Below are 17,332 nucleotides of genomic sequence, written 5' to 3' on the forward strand. Positions count from 1 at the left end.
GTTATTCACGGTTTGAGGCTGAAGTCCAAAGAAGAACGCGAAGTTGTCCTACGAGAAGCATTGGGTAAGGAGTTATTACTGGAGCTATAGCTCCAGCAATAACCTTCAGGTATACCTGAAGATCAAACGTTGGCGATGAAGGCTGACTTAAGTCTGTCTTGGTTTAAACTCAACAAGCTCCGTCGGTAAGTTAATTAAAGAGTACCACCCACCCCAGCACTATATCAGTTCTCTGGCACAACTGTATTAGAAAATTGGATATGCTGGCTTGTTTCCATCTTCCTGTTTTTCTATTCAGGTGGTTCAAAAAATGGGGTGGAAAGATGGAGAGTGAAAAAAGCAACGGATCCAGAAAAATAGTCAGCTGCAAGCGGATGATATACCGGACGAGATGATACCACTACAGCATAATGAAAAGAGGGTCAAAAAACAAGTCACGGTAATCAAACCCACACCAACTGCCTACGTGGTCGACCTAAAGGGGAAAGTTCTCGCGTTTATGGATAAATGTGAAAAGTAAGAATTGAAATAGTTTTTTTGTTACATGGTTGTTTTCCCTTTTAGCCCTAATAATTCTCTGAATTATTAACCTTTGTTTATTCTCTATTACAAAGGCAAACATTTTGACGTGGCACGATGATTCAATACCTGCTGAAAAAGTGTATTTGAAACTTGGTGGGGATCATGGGCAGGGCTCCATGAAAATGGAGTTTCAAAATGCCAATGTTCCAAAATTAAATTCGCCGCAAAACACAGTTGTATTTGCCCTGTTCGAAGGTAAAGACACCAGAAACAACCTCCCTACAATTCTGGATGGATACCGAGAGCAAGTTCGAGACCTTAATAGTACAACCTGGAGGTATACACAAATGTTATTCTCAGGTACCTCACAGAAGCAAGATCTGAAGAGGAATACGCATGTTATGTCAGCAACTGGATGGGCATGGGAGCTGCAGATCAAACACAAAACCTTCCAAATCCTATTATACAACAATTACTTCAGCATTCGCAAACACTGAAGCAGAAAGCTGAACAGGACGTAAGCGATAGAATAAATGTTTTATTACACTGTGAATGAATAAATAAATGATGTACATTCCAACATGAACAATTGTATAATTATGTAAATCATTTGATGCATGTCGATCAGCATTTTCTATCTTGTGTAGGTTGAGGCTGCTCCACAAATTAGGTCCCAATGAAAGTTCTCAAAAGATATGGGAAAAATTAATCAAGCCCTTGAACATTTTCTTGTAGCCATCAACGTCAAACGACAGGCATATCACAGCATCAGTTTTGTTGGCAATCACCTTAGTATCTGCCTTCAGGTAATACCAGAAGCATATGGTAATACTTATAAACTAAATCACCCTTAAATGCTCGGCTGCTGTTACCAAAATTATCGCAACAAAAATTATTTCAAAAAATTACATTGAATGTTTTGTATATTTTTAGAAAGAAAATATCAGTGGTTTATGCAGAACCATCACAGAGGTGACCAGCAAGATCTGCCCACCATTGGCCACTGAGTTACTAAAAGTTCAGGAGAAGTTTGAGACGCTTTTCTCGTTGTTTGCAGTGTGCCATTTTAAATACAACAGCAGTAAACCGATAGACGACGAAGCACTTGACATACTGGGTAGTATTTTTTTGCTTTCATTAGAAGTATAAATATGCAACACACGCAGCATGTAAACATTAGAAACTCACTGACTATATCTAATATTTTGTTAAATATATTTCAGAAAACGACATCTAACAGTTGATGACCTATTTCCGCACAAACTTCAAGACAGCTACATTTCCCCCCAAGATGCACATGCTAGAAGAGCACACGGTTCCATTCATGAGGAAATGGAGGTTTCCACTTGGATTCTTTGGAGAGCAAGGCGGCGAGTCCATTCACCATGAGTTTGTCGGGCTATCCACTCGGTTCATCCATGTTAAACCTGACACATCGCGACTCAAAAAGATGCTGGACGAACACTTCATATATAAAGACGAACCCTGAAAACAGGGAAATCATACCTGAGAATTGAAGGCGACACGCAATTTAAAACGCAGACGGCAGCAATATGAAGAGTCACGAGTTTAAATGTTTCTGTTTATATCACAACAATCAAACATCAAGACGTACAAATTCATTCGCAAATAGATATAGAATGCTAGGCGAAGTGTGCCAAGAAAACAATAGGATTAATTTCTAAGTTTATTTGCAGTCAACAGGAATCCCGATGAGAAATGTATATTAAACACAAGGCCAAATGGACCCTGTCCATGTGTATAAAATCAGTAAATATAAACACGAATAAAGTGAACACTTCGTACGGGAGTGTATTTTTACTTTTAAAACCAAAGAACTAAAATATGTGAGAGTAAAGCTTCCATCCCGTTACACGAAATTTAAATATGGCGTCGTTGCTAGGCTGTGAACGCTTTAATAAAGAAACATTTCAGCACTTAACGCGAAAATTTCTGTAACAGCTTAATGCACTAGTCAATTGAAACCCCCACCCCTTGGGTCCCGGGGAAGGGTAGGGGATTTGACATTGACTCTGGTCAAAAGGCATCAATATCCCTACCCCTGAGGCCAGAGTTCAGATCAAACGCCCTTACCCCTGAGGCAAGAAAGTTGAAACTATCAAAAGTTTCAAGAAAAAAGAAATGCATTTAAATGTTTGTCTTCAAAGTTTACGTGTGTGCAGCTTTGATTATAATCATTAGTACAATACTAACTTCACATTCACATATGTATTTCATATTTTTGGAAAATTATCCGTGCTTCAACAGGCTAAAACGCTCTTTAACTTTCACAGCAACATTCTCATTTTGTCGGAGATCTAGAACCTTACGGCTATCTTGGTATTGCAATAAAACCTGTGGAAATTGAAAGACGAGAACAAGTTATGACATGAACCCTTCGATCTTCCGGATATCATTCGAATTTCAATGCAGATTACTTGCTTAATTCAGACTGAATATCAACTGCAGTGGATGATGAAGTGAAACAAGATATGCGTGGTTCAAACCACTCTTACCTTTCTCATGCCTTCCCCCATCTTTGAAGCTCCATACGTAGAACTAGTACCCAGTTTCTCTATTGCCAGCGCGCCCCACGTGGGGACGGAACCAGGAACCCAAAGTCGAAATTAGTCAAATGAACCACCCCCAGGGGACAGATTGTTGTTCAAAAGTGATTTAATGCCCCTATTATCCCCTACCCGTTCCCCGGGACCCATGCATTACCTCGAAAGAGAACCCTTCTAACATTGTAGTTTCACTTTCCGACGGCCAATTCCTTGGGAAAACTTCTGATTTTCCTCCACACGAGCCATAAAATGACTATAACAGAAGCAACGTGAGATATAGCGACGAAAATTCAGACCGAGACTATTTATTATTTCGAGCTAAAGGGCGCCAGCCCTGTTTCTCTCTAAAATCACAACCTTGGTCCTTCGCCACCATCTTGAAACCTTTTCCGGTCTCCAAGGGATTAAAAGAGGTGTATTTCATTGGTCAGCAAGCAATGACATTCGTGCAGGCGTTGTGCAAGCGTAGGCGACGCCATGAGGTAAGTACTCAGGGCAATGGGAAATGCCTCTGACGGGAATGCGCGCTGGCTCAAGTTGACTTACTGCGCCTTTCAATACCCGGCCTGATCAATCAATGACAATCGATGATCGGAAATCCAATCGATCAATCGATATCAATCGATGACAATTAGTTAATTGCTATCGATTACTATCGGCCAATCGATAATCACAAGCTCGAGTCCTCTAATTGCTATCGATTGCCATCCTCATTTTACTCTCCCGACCTACCTAAGTTCCCGGCTAAGTTAGAGTAGAAGTAACTGGCGTAGCGCTTATTGCGTTAGTAACTTCTTTGGCAAGTCCAGATACGATACGTATTTTATATACCCGCCCCAAAAAATATGGAAGTCAATGACATTGTTAGTCGATGACAATCGATGGGAATCGATAACAATCCATGACAATCGATGGCAATCGATGATAATCGATGACAATCCATGACAATCGATGGCAATCGAAAAACACAACATTTTTGTTCATCGATTGGTAATCGATTTCCGATATCAATCGATTAATTGTAATGGATTGTTATCGAGTGCTATCGATTGTTATCGATTATCAGTTTCATCGATTGATCAGGCCGGGTTCAATAACATGCGGACTCTAAAATTCAAAGCTCAACTGACAAATATGTTTTTCGCTACCGTCAATCATTATTGGCGACAAATAGTAAACCACTCTAGTCCCCAGAGCCCACGTGTTTCGCGCAGTGGTGAATATTCTGGTTCCGGTTCCGGTTTGATTCTGCGAATGGGTCTAAGTCAAGAGATCATCAAATTAAGAGAGTGAATCTCCCATATAGGCCTTACAAGAGCTCACAAAAACAACAACGTGAAATAGCCACATTCTGTATATTCGAGAGAACGTGAACTATACAACGGCCAATTTTAAAAATATCTTTTTCGAGTTTGGACGCTGTCTTGTATATTCTGTTTGGAATATTTCTCACAGTGTAGACAAACCGAATGAATCTAAATTCTCGCGAGATTCGTAGGTTGAATGTTAAGTCGCTTTTTGATCGACGTTGCCTTTAACGTTGTTGCCTTAAATTGCTTTTTGCTACTTGGAAAGCGAGCGTCTGCCTGCACTTTCGACCATCTGTTTGTTCGGTTGCCTAGCTTGTGTTTGAGCGTTTGTTTGCTTTGCACTCGTTTGTCTAAACATTTCTCTGCCTTTCATTCAGTTGTTATTGTTTGTGCAGGGGACATCCGTCCCTTATTTAAACTCCCATTAAAGTTTCGAAATGTATTAAAACATACCGAGAGCCGAAGCTCCCTTGCTTGTGATCAAAATATCAAAGAAGACATCCCCACAGCGTTGGAGGTTTTCCTTTGCTTTGAAACGAAACGAAACGACATAAACAGATTCTCCACAAAAACATCCACGCAACGCGCGCGTAATATCCGTGGAAGAAAATTGTAAATATGCAAGTCATAATAAAAGTAGCAGTTGTACAGTTGTACAAGAACTGGGTACAATGTCTAAAAATAACTTAAGAGGGATTACCTTAGCTAGAGGGCCTATATTGGGGATTCACTCTCTTACTTTGATAATCTCTTGCTCTAAGTTCAATAATAGTTTCATTGCATACGTAAATAGAGTAACCGCTGTGATTAGTGACATGTGGGAACGAGATTTATTGTTTACACCATTTCCTCTTGGATACACCAGTTGATAACTTTACACTACCTTTCTAGACATTCCGTTTATGTTGAAAACTTTATGGTCGGGCATACTAAAACTCAAAGGTATTGGTGAACGGTAACCCGCGTGCACTAAAGCATTTTTTTTTTCTGCTAACGGTACAGTCCGTCCTCTCGTAGCCTCAGAAAGAACCAAAATTACCTCTTGAAAATTTGCCGATCTGTTCTCATCACTCTAACTGAACGAAAAAAGCCTTGATCGGTAATGATCGGCAGACACGTTCTAATTTGATACACCGGCCAATGTTTATTGGCAATGAATAAACAATAACCTCCATTTGGCGCAAAAATGTGCTCCGACATTTTCCCGAGAACATTATCTGTTCTAGACAACGAGTAGTCCCTCTTTCGCTTAGTCCGTCGTGCGCGACGCGAAAGAAAACCGTGAGAAAAAAATGGCCACGCAAAATCCTGGGGTCGAGGAGCGCGAAAGGAGGGACTACCGCCCAAGCCGGGTAACCCGAAAACACTGACCCCCGGTCCGCGGACCCCCACTACGGACCGAGTCGGCGGACTACCCTACGGATCGGTCCATGGACTACCCCTACGGACCCCCTCTACGGACCACCCTAAAATAGTGTAAAAATAATAAATAAAGATTTTACTTATAGGTTGTCTAATAGTTACAGACTCGTGTCGGTGATTTTTCGAGTATTACACTGTGCAAATGTAACAGACTTGGGTTTTTAACACCCCACCCCTCCCCCCCTCCCCAAAAAAAATGCTTTAAAGCTGTTTTCAGCGTAAGGAGATGATGCCGATGGTAAAAAGAAGGAAAGTTCTTACCTTCCATTCGTGGCTCAATCTGGCTATGGAAGATATATTTTTAGGCCATTTATTCTTGTTTGTATCTGTTATTCCTCTGAGCAAATTGTGAAGCCTGGAACGATTTCACGAACCCACGGGAGAATGGGCTGAACAAAATGGCAGACGGGAAAGAGCACAAATTTCGAGGCTTCCCGGAGGCTTCCCCGTACGCGTCTTTCATATACTTTATGGCGACAGCAAAGGAAATGGCAATGTGTAATGATATAAACTGCGCTCGAGCCTGAATCCAGGTCTGTTACATTTGCACAACGTAACGTTCGAAATTTCGCCGTCACGAGTAATCTATTAGACAACCCGTAACTGAAATATTTATTGATTATTTTTATTCTATTTTGGAGAGGGGGGGGGGGGGTGGTCCGTAGAAGGGGTCCGTAGGGGTGGTCCATGGACCGATCAATAGGTAGTCCGCGGACCGAGGGTCAGTGTTTTCGGGTCACCCCTGTGCACATTGTTGTAGAGCAATGTTCCAGTTTCTTGTTTAAAGCAAATTGTATTTGCTCTCGAAAGCGAGTCGCCAAGTTCATAACAGTTATATAAGTTTGCGTTGCATCTCAGGGCATAGCCTGCCACTGTGAAAGTTTGGGTACCAACCCCTAGCATTTTATTCGCTACTGTACACTGTATGTCAAAGAAAGGAATGTCATCTGTTGGTGTGCAAAGATTATAATCAATTATAATTGATATGTCTTTGTATGAATAACAGTGGCGTTCAAGTAGCAGCTACAGTATGATTACATGCCTGTTCCTGTCAGTCAATATATGAACAGTGTACACATGGGCAGCCTGGATTAGAACATCAAAGATTTTCAAAGCAACCATGGCCTGGTGAGATATTTCTAAGGAAATATAAATTTAAGGTCCTTATGATTTCTTATATAGGCATTGGTTTTTATTGTAAACAATATCTTACTGAGTGTATTTTTCTTGTGCACTAATAATATTGTTGTAGAACACAGAGACCACTGTTATGACAGAGATATTAATGTGTGAAAAGTTCTATAAACAAATGCATCCAGGAAAAAATTAAGAGGCTGTCTCTGTAAGAACCGACCACTGATTTTACTTCGAAAATTCGATTTTTCTCATAAGCTGGGATTTCGAAGCCCTTACCTAGTCAATCACTAAAATGAGTTTTATTTCATTAAAAGTTCCAATTGAAGTTTTCTAGGATTGATTGAAGTTCAGTCCGCTCGACACAAGTTTCATGCCCGCCGAAACTGGAAAAATAGCACATATTGCCAGCGCTCTAAAAAAAAATAATATTCGCTCAAAAGTCCCAATTATTTTTTTCAGCTATAGATATATCATAGCAGTTTGTTTAGCCATGTTGCAATTATAATTAAATGCTGTTCCTTCAACGATTAAAAGAAGATTTTCTACCCGTTAAATCGAGTTTTGAACCAAACGCGAAAATAGCTCTACTTTGAAGGCACGTTTTAAAAATGTGGCACCTGTTTGAAACTGCTGAACTACATGAATAGAAAGTATAAACGTCCCTTAATTTAAAACAGTAATAAAATTTGCCTGCCCACTAGATTTTCAAAACTAACGACCGCTTAAAGTTCAGGAAATTTTGAAAATATTCCAATGAGTAACTAACACACTCGCCTTCTTAAAGTGCTCCGATAAATTCCCGTAAATCTCTTACCTGGCTTCAAGATTAAAGTTTTGGTCCTTTGTACATGTAGGGATCCTTGAAACCTAGGTAGCAGTAAAACTTCCAGCTTTTCCTTCCAACTGTAGGTTTGTATATAAAGTAGAGTTATACGTTCCTCATCTGTGTCGAGCGTGACCGTCACATACTTTGATGTTCTTTGTATTACTGACCACTGTTTTCCTCGAAGCCGGTTTGATCATGTAGACTCCACTTGAAAGGTTTGTAGAAACACTCTTTTGGACAACTCTCGGCACACATACATGTATGAACAGTAAACGGTGATTTGGAAAGCCAAGGAGGGATTGATAACTGCTACGGCCATTTTGTGTTTACAACAAGTGATTTAGTTCCCAACCTTCCCGTGAGTAATGGGAACTAAATCATTTGTTGTAAACACAAAATGGCCGTGGCATTACCAATCCTTACCTGGCTTTCCAAATCACCGTTTACTGTTCATACATGTATGTGTGCCGAGAGTTGTCCATAAGAGTGCTTCTACAAACCTTTCAAGAGGAGTCTACATGATTAAACCGGCTTCGAGGAAAACAGTGGTCAGTAATACAAAGAACATCAAAGTATGTGACGGTCACGCTCGACACAGATGAAGAACGTATAACTCTACTTTATATACAAACCTACAGTTGGAAGGAAAAGCTGGCAGTTTTAATGCTACCTAGGTTTCAAGGATCCCTACAAAGGACCAAAACTTTAATCTTGAAGCCAGGTAAGAGATTTACGGGAATTTATCGGAGCACTTTACGAAGGCGAGCTAAACTCCAGAATACCCGGCCACTTATTAGCATCTCATTGAATAAGAATAGCAACTATTGTTATATACCTCGTTCTTGAAAGCACACCGGCACATGTAAATAAAGTGGCCGGGTATTCTGAAGTTGCTCGAAGGCGAGTGTGTTAGTTACTCACTGGAATATTTTCAAAATTTCCTGAACTTTAAGCGGTCGTTAGTTTTGAAAACCTAGTGGGCAGACAAATTTTATTATTGTTTTAGATTAAGGGACATTTATACTTTCTATTCATGTAGTTCTGTACGGGTCCGCAGATGATCCCAGGACCGCAAATGATCCTGGACCGCAAATGATCCCCAAATTGGACCGCAAATGATCCCGGACCAGAAATGATCCCCATTTTGGACCGCAAATGATCCCGATCAAAAAATAAGGAATGGCATGGATGGTGGGATGGTGTGGATAGAGAATTGGCGTACGTGAATACTGATGTTTTTTATTTAAGCCATCTCATAATTATAATGGCTTACAACTTGATTTTTTTTTTCATACTTTCGACTAAACTTTGTTGCTAACTACGATGTTATGAATATCACCACTCAATCATCAAAACACAACTTGGCTTACATTTCTTTGCCATTCTCAGTAGAATTATGATCAGTGCAACATACGCGACATATCCTCCTTTGTTAAACTTTGATATTTGGGTGTTATAGTTAAATCACATTTTATCAGCCATTAACGCCACTCGTCTAAAGTTTTAAACTAAAATCTAACGCTGTCACCTGAGTAGACCCACAAGCCTACAACGCTTCATCACTCTGTAAAACACCTAGTGTGTAGCACTGGAAATTTGAACAAATTTATTTTATAATTTTTCCTTGGTCGTATTTTGGCTTTAATTCCTCGGAAATGACTACTTGAGTATTCTAAGAAGCCAAAATTCCAAGCTATCATTATGAAGTTCAACTTCATGACCACGCAAGGCCAAGGCTTGCGCTTCGTTTTGACAAGTTAGCTCTTTGATAGATGTTTGATACTATCGCCACCGGGATTTCGAGAATGTTTACAAGTATGTGTTTTTCTAAGACTTCTAATTCAATAGATCGTCTTCACGTGACGTGTTTTTATCTTCATCAGGCATAAGAGGCGGTATATTTATATCTGTTTACAATTAGCGTGCTTCGTTTGGAAACCAGAGCATTTTGAATTTCAGAGTTATGGAGCTTGCGTGACACAAGGCTACGATCGATTTCGTTGAAAAATATATACTTATCTCATGATTTTGAGCCTTTTTAGAAGTTAGAGCATCAGGAAAAGTGCTTATGTAAATGCTTGTTTGTTTAGTACTGATAGTCAGTCGCCTAGAAAGCCAAAGTAAGTTCCAGATGTTTACACTATATTCCGGCCACCATATTGGTGTACCACGGATGTACACCAACACGGCGTTTTCTTACTGGACTCTGTAAATTTCTAAAAAACATTTACGACGAATATCTGACGTTTGGGGAAACGCACAGGCCTAAAACTTGGAGAAGTGTCTTATTTAGTTATCTTCTATAGCGTACATCACAACTTCTTAGCTTTTTCCATTGGTTGGTTTTCGATTTATTATTTCTGTTATTGCGTGACAGTGAAAACGATCTGTACCCTTCGAAGAACAAAACAGCAATTGTGGAAAGTTTTTTTGCAAAATGATAAAATATGTTTTTTAGATCATTATTTTTGTACCTGTTCTCACCTTCCTCTGATATAAGTCCATGCCATTCCTTGTTTTTTGATCGGGATAATTTGCGGTCCAATATGGGGATCATTTCCGGTCCGGGATCATTTGCGGTTCAATTTGGGGATCATTTGCGGTCCGGGATCATTTGCGGTCCTGGGATCATTGGCGGACCCGTACAGTTCAGCAGTTTTAAACAGGTGCTACATTCTTGAAACGTGCCTTCAAAGTAGAGCTATTTTCGCGTTTGGTTCAAAGAAAATCTTCTTTTAACCGTTGAAGGAACAACATTGAATTATAATTGCAACATGGCTAAACAAACTGCTATGATATATCTATAGTTGAAAAAAATAATTAGGACTTTTGAGCGAATATTATTTTTTTTAGAGCGCTGGCAATATGTGCTATTTTTCCAGTTTCAGCGGGCATGAAACTTGTGTCAAGCGGACTGAACTTCAATCAATCCTAGAAAACTTCAATTGAAATTTTTAATGAAATAAAACTCATTTTAGTGATTGACTAGGTAAGGGCTTCGAAATCCCAGCTTATGAGAAAAATCGAATTTTCGAAGTAAAATCAGTGGTCGGTTCTTACAGAGACAGCCTCTTAATTCTTCATGGATGCAGCTTCTGAGAGATCCCCAATATTAATGGAACATACACTGTACATACATGTAAAAAAGTTCAATAATTTATTACTTAAGATTGTAATGCTTTGTTTGGTTTCTCTGTATTTACAGACAACTTGATGGGATTATAATTTCTGCACTAACTTCATTGAACAAACTGACTTGGAAGTTGAGTTCTGCAACCCATCCTGTGTGTAGTAATATCAGAGCTGCAACATTGTGACAGATACACTGTATTACATTATTAAGAAACTCATATATTGGCTGCGGTCACATCTACGACGTAACTAAAGTTTAACTTAAGTTAGTGTTAAGTTACGTGACGTCATACCTAACTGTAGTTAGTGCTTTCGGTTAACTTTGCGGTCACACCACGCAGTTAACTACAGTTAGTTGTAATTAGCCTATGGATGATGTCAGAATTATAAGAGGTTCATTACAGCCCTGTGAGGAAGGTCTGGAATTCGTGGAATTCATCGCAGCAAATACAAGGATGGCTGCACAAAAGCTTGAAGGCTTCATGTGTTGCTAACTTGTTGTATGTAAATTTTTTGTTTTTTGCTTTTGGTTTTCCCCTTGCTTCACGCTCGGTTTTTATTGGTCTTTATTTTGCATATTTATATATGCTCATCTCGCACGTGCAAAAAGAATTGTCACATTCTGATTGGTTGTTTGTTTGTAAACTTAAGACTAACCCATGAACCTTGCTTGGGTATAACTATAGTTAGTCTGTACTGTTTTGGATCAGCGAGGCATAAATTTTCTAACTATAGTTAGAGTGAGCAGAGAAGTGCTCACATTACCGAAATAGCTAACTATAGTTATCCCTGGCTTAACTATAGTTAGTAGCCCAGATGTGACCGCAGCCATTAACTAATTATTTAAAGTGCCTGTTAAATTAATCAGTTTTTCTTAGAGATAATTTACTCATGGTTTATTTAAATAATTATACTAATGGAGAAATAACAACAACATAGAGTCTCCAGTAGCTCAGTGATTAGAGCATCCAGCTAGATCACGGAGGGTCGTGGGTTCAAATCCCATCTGGGAGTTGGATTTTTTTTCCGAGTATATGTTTCTCCCAGAATTTACACTTAATTTAAATAATTGCTTTTTTGACTTTAAAATGATATTTATTGTGTTTGGTTTATGGTGCTTTTAAATCAATTTTGTGATAATCTGCATTGGGTATGGCATCAATTAATATTTTGCCAACACGAAATGGAGAACTGGGTCTTAAGCAAAGTTGCAGGATTAGTATTTTTGTTGAAAGAAAGGGTTGAGAAATTTGTGACATTCTACAGACAGCCTTGCCATTTGCAACGTCTAGTAGTGCTGTACAAATAGTGTTGTCTAATTTATAAATTATTTCAATCTGTTGTTTAAATGATTGCCTTATAACCCCATGTCCAGCTTTGGTGCATGTAGGATATTGATGCATTGTTGATCCATTTTGCTGTAAATTATCTTTAATTGATGTGTCAGTCAAAACATATCTTGGATATGTTGGGCTCTTCTGACAAATGTTGCTATGCCTCATACATGTAACCTTTGAGTGCATTTCGTTGTGTAGTGCAGACAAAATACATCTACATAATATAACTTACTCACAGCTTACTTATAATTCTTGGTATCATAATTATAATCATAGCAACATTAATTAATTGAACCCAATAACAGTTCCTATAGTCCACAATCTCAGTCAAGAACAAGAACAAATCACATTGAAAATGAATAAAAAAATTATTATTAGAAGCCTATGCAAGTAATCATGATCAGCCAAAATATTTTATATTTACCGTTCATGCCAGAGTGATTTTGCTTATTGCAAACCCTTCCAGCAGGAGGAGACTCCATACAAAAGTGAAGATGGCTAACTGTATCTTTGGGGATCAAATTAGAAAACAAAACTTTCCAACTTTTCACATGTGTATACTATTTTGGTATTTTTGCGAGATTTCATATGGTAGAGATTTAGGGACTGAGTGTATTGTAACCACTGCATTTCAATCATACCCCACAACAAAAAAAATGTGTAAATTTCTTTTGTGTGGAAGTCCCCGTGTTAACTAAAGAGAATATAATGATTAATAATAATGTCTTGTCTTTCTGAATAAGGTAGAAAAGAACAAGAAATGCTACCAAAAAGCACAGAAGACAGTTCAGTTATGTGATCAAGATTTTTGGTGGCTTCCCAGAAATCCTTAAAATCATGGCTCTATTTTCATCATCACACCATCGGGGGTCACCATCTTACACCTCGATCTGCTGATGTAATCCTAGGTCCGGCTACAACTATTGAATCGTTCGCAGTTTACCTCACATACATGTTGGATTATTTTCATTAGTAACAACATTCCAAAAAATAACTGAAAAAAATAACCGCTTTTAGGCTTGGCTAAATTTATATATTATTTAAACTCAAGGTATATTAAGAAATTAAACCCTGCTCACAAATAATTAAGCATAGCCTAACACAATATTAATTAAGAGGGTTACAGAGATATAATGGTCTTGTTTTGGGATCCTTCTCGTGTTGTCGAGAGAAGACAGGATTCAATCGACATTCGAATACTTAATGTTTTAACCTTCAAAATACAAATTACGAGGCAAAGCCAGTGTTAAAACAGAATCCTCAAACAAGGTAAAAACTCAGTATACGATACAAAGAATCTTCATTTATAGGTCTTATAAAACAAATCTCAAGGTGGTTTGAAATAGTCTCCACCATCTTTTCAGCATTTCTTATTTCATAGGTATACTACCAGAAGTTGAACCTAATGTAGAAAACTAGGTCGAGTGACGGCAATGCTGGTCAAACGCGAGTAAGCCCAATAGCGCACAAGTGGCTGCTAAGGGGAAATCGTAAATATACTATTGGCAAGGAACGTGTTTCGTTCGCAAGGAAAGTGCCGTAGCGTGATCAAAACCAGAATACTGGCCAACCTAAAGGAACGAACCATGACAACTTCAATCAAATACATGTCGCTGACGAGAAGCGCGGGATCACTTGTGAAAGCGAGTTACTATTGGTTTTGGTTTTACTTGTGATTGAATATCTAACTTGGATGGTGCGAGCGTTTCAGAGCCAATCAAACCGCGTATGATGAAAAACCAAAGTAAATGTGACACTCACGTGAAAAGTGCTCTGGTCCCAGTATCAACATTAGTCACCCCTTTCTTTAACATAAAAATCACAAAACCCTATGATCCGAAAGCTGAATAAAAGCACTTAAATTGGCCGCAAAATCATTATTATAATTGTGATATTATTGTGGCCAGCATTGATCCTCTCAAGTCTGCCAAAGTCTCAGAAAGTAAATTGTCTTAGCTAAAATAGCCTAATGTGTGCTAATAAATCTTTCGAGAGTCTTAGGAACTGTCCCAAAGTAAGATAATCCAGACTTTCTTATAGCTCTTGCAGCAATGCATTTCAACCTCAGTCTGCTCTTCACAGAAAGGATCCTGCGTGCTTCATCAGTTTCAACGATATCCATAGCTGTTTTCCCTTCATTGTTGACCAGGTCTTCGTGGATTCCTCCATCAAACAATATCTCCAACACATCCATTAAGAGCTGAAGATTTTCGGTACAGGGCTTAAAAGTCACAGCTAAATGAAGAGGACTGTTTCCTTTGGTGTTAATGGCGTTCACATTACAGCCTGCATGCATAATAAGCTTCATGGTCTCAACACAAGGAAGCTTGCGTACAAGGCGCAAGCATTTCTCTTTAATTTCGGTTTTATACCAAGCAGCCAAGTGTAAAAGTGTATTTCCATCACGAGTGCGAGGGTTTAAACGAAGAAATCTCTGCAGCAAGTCAAAAATGCCTGTGGTCTCCTTACGTTCTGGAACTTGGACTTTGGTGTATATCATTAATAAATACAGAGCACAATAAATCAGTTTTTCTAGTTCCTCTTTAAGCAAATTGGCTTCATGTTCCTCCAGTTTCGCTGTACTGGACATCAACTTTTCTGTTTGTCTCTCATATTCTATAACCAGTCTTTCAAACACTCCTTCTACACACTCTGATCTCAAAAGCGCTTTCATGTGCACCATTTCGCCAAATAAGTCTGCCATCATTTCTAACTCTTCTCTGACTAACACATTAGAACGCTGACCTATCTCCATTGCATAGTCCCACAAACTAAAGCATAGTTCATAGTTCTCTGAGTCAGCAAGAACCGCACCACGGTATCTAATTGGATCGCGAAGTTCTGTATTATCAGTTCCAAGGATTCTCTCTCTGATTATAAGACCCTCCATGTGGATGGCATGATCATCACCTTCTAACAGAACAAGTTCTTCAAGGGTTTGACTCTCTTTTCTATTCTGATAAACTTCAAGAGGTTCCATTTGCTTTTTAAGAAGGGGGCACGATTTTTCTTGAACCCTTTCTTCCATGCCACGCTTCATGTATGAAAATGCTTTCTCGATGTCATAAACTTTAGGTTCATTAGCAATAGTGGCACCAAGAAGCTCGAGTCCTTCAATTCTCTGTTCCTTTGTACATTCTGGCCTGTTTATAAAATACTCCACCATGTTAATCTTACACTTAGTACACGCTAAAAGAAGTGGTGTTAACCGTTGAATATTTTTCAACTGCGACGCCCCAAGAGCGAGCAGTTCATTGGCAATCTCAAAGTGTCCCCTTTCAGCAGCATAGTGCAGAACGGTGTTGCCTCGTTTGTCTTGAAGCTCCATATTTGCCCCACGTTCGAGAAGATAGGTGACAACGTTCATATGGCCGTTGCGGCATGCCACCATCAGGGGGGTACTATCAAAATTGGTACGAGCATTAACATCGGCCCCATTTTCAATCAAACAACTTACAATATCAAGGTGTCCATCGTAAGCAGCTGCCCTTAAAGGAGTCGAGTTTGTCAAAGCTCTTCCGTCGACGTCTGCGTTTCGCTCGATTAACAGTTTCACAACATCAAGATGTCCAGTGGCAGCAGCAGCCCGCAAAGGTGTACAACCCTCGATAACTTCTACGTCAACTTTCACAGTTCCTCGAGCTTCGATGTCTGCTTTGTATCTTAGAAGCATCTTGACAGAATCCAGGTTTCCATTGCGAGCGGCGATGATTAAGGGAGTGGTGATTTGATCGCCATCTTTTGTTTTCGTTTCTAAAGCGGTGCTTCTTTCACTGATGCTCATCCGCTGAAGAACATCACTAAGTACAACAACCGCACCATCCCGAGCAGCTTCATAAACTATAGCAACAGGATCCGTATATTCACTTTTTGATCGTTTTTCACTCATACTACACGGCAGATTTGTGAGAAACTTGAGATGCTACTGAGCTATGCTTGTTTTGTTGTGAATAATGCTTACTGTCGATTGTTTAAGAGAAAGCTACTGAGACCACTGCGAGGTCACAACCTTAGCTGTCAGTAAATTCAGTTGTCGCGATACTGATATTTTTATATCTATTTAAGTATAGACCAGTTACATTTTCTTTCTATCAAAATATTGCCTCTAGCTTGTATGTATGTGATCTATAAGACCAACAAACTGATCGTTACAGTGTGAATTATGAGATGTTCTGATGTCTGGATGCAAATCTATTTTAAACTACAAAGGCGGCGCATTTAATTTAAACAATCGGCTTCTTTTCTCTGTCAAGTAACGCACGATTCCTTCCGGCAATCCTTGGTATTTTATATCATCCGGCTTTTCTGGGGAAAACAGGAAGTTGCATGGAAGTTAGGCATGGCGCGCGCGAGTACTTTCAAATTACCCATAGCTCCACGTTGTTCAACATTTAGAACAGTTTTGCTTACGTTTCGGGAACATGGTATGCAAAAATCAGGGAAGGAAATTTCGAATGTGATTTGGCGTGTTCCATTTACACATAATGTACTCGAAACGCTTGGAAAATTCCAGAATGAGCTGACTAGCCAGGTATCAGGGTTGAAACTGACAGAATGCAGGGAAAGCTTAAAGGTAAATAACGTAACCAATCTAGTCCCCACAACCCACGCGTTTCTCGTAGAGGTGAAAAATCTGGTTCCGGTTTAATTCTGCGAATGGGTCTAAGTTCGATAATAGTTTCATTACATAAGTAAATAGAGTAACCGCTGTGATTAGTCACCTGTGCGAACGAGATTGATTGTTCACAACATTTCCTCTTGGATACACCAGCTGGTAACTTTACACTACCTTTCTAGACATTCCGTTTATGTTGAAAACTTTACGGTCGGGCAGACTAAAACTCAAAGGTATTGGTGAATGGTAAACCGCGTCCACTAAAGCACGTTTTTCTGCTAACGGTACAGTCCGACCTCTCGTAGCCTCAGAATGAATGACCGACCGACCGACCGACTGGATGGATGGATGGATGGATGGATGAATGATTGAATGAATGATTGAATGAATGATTGAATGAATGATTGAATGAATGATTGAATGAATGATTGAATGAATGATTGAATGAATGATTGAATGAATGA

At 39.3% G+C, this 17,332-nt stretch overlaps 1 pseudogene; it reads right to left on the reverse strand.

The window, feature by feature from the left end:
• Positions 1 to 10,918: 10,918 nt before the first annotated feature.
• On the reverse strand, positions 10,919 to 17,190 carry LOC110055846 (protein fem-1 homolog B pseudogene; annotated as a pseudogene).
• Positions 17,191 to 17,332: the final 142 nt, after the last annotated feature.

Source organism: Orbicella faveolata, unplaced genomic scaffold (genome assembly GCF_042242905.1).
Source record: "Orbicella faveolata isolate gen_17 unplaced genomic scaffold, um_ofav_v1 contig_34, whole genome shotgun sequence".
Lineage (NCBI taxonomy): Eukaryota > Metazoa > Cnidaria > Anthozoa > Scleractinia > Merulinidae > Orbicella > Orbicella faveolata.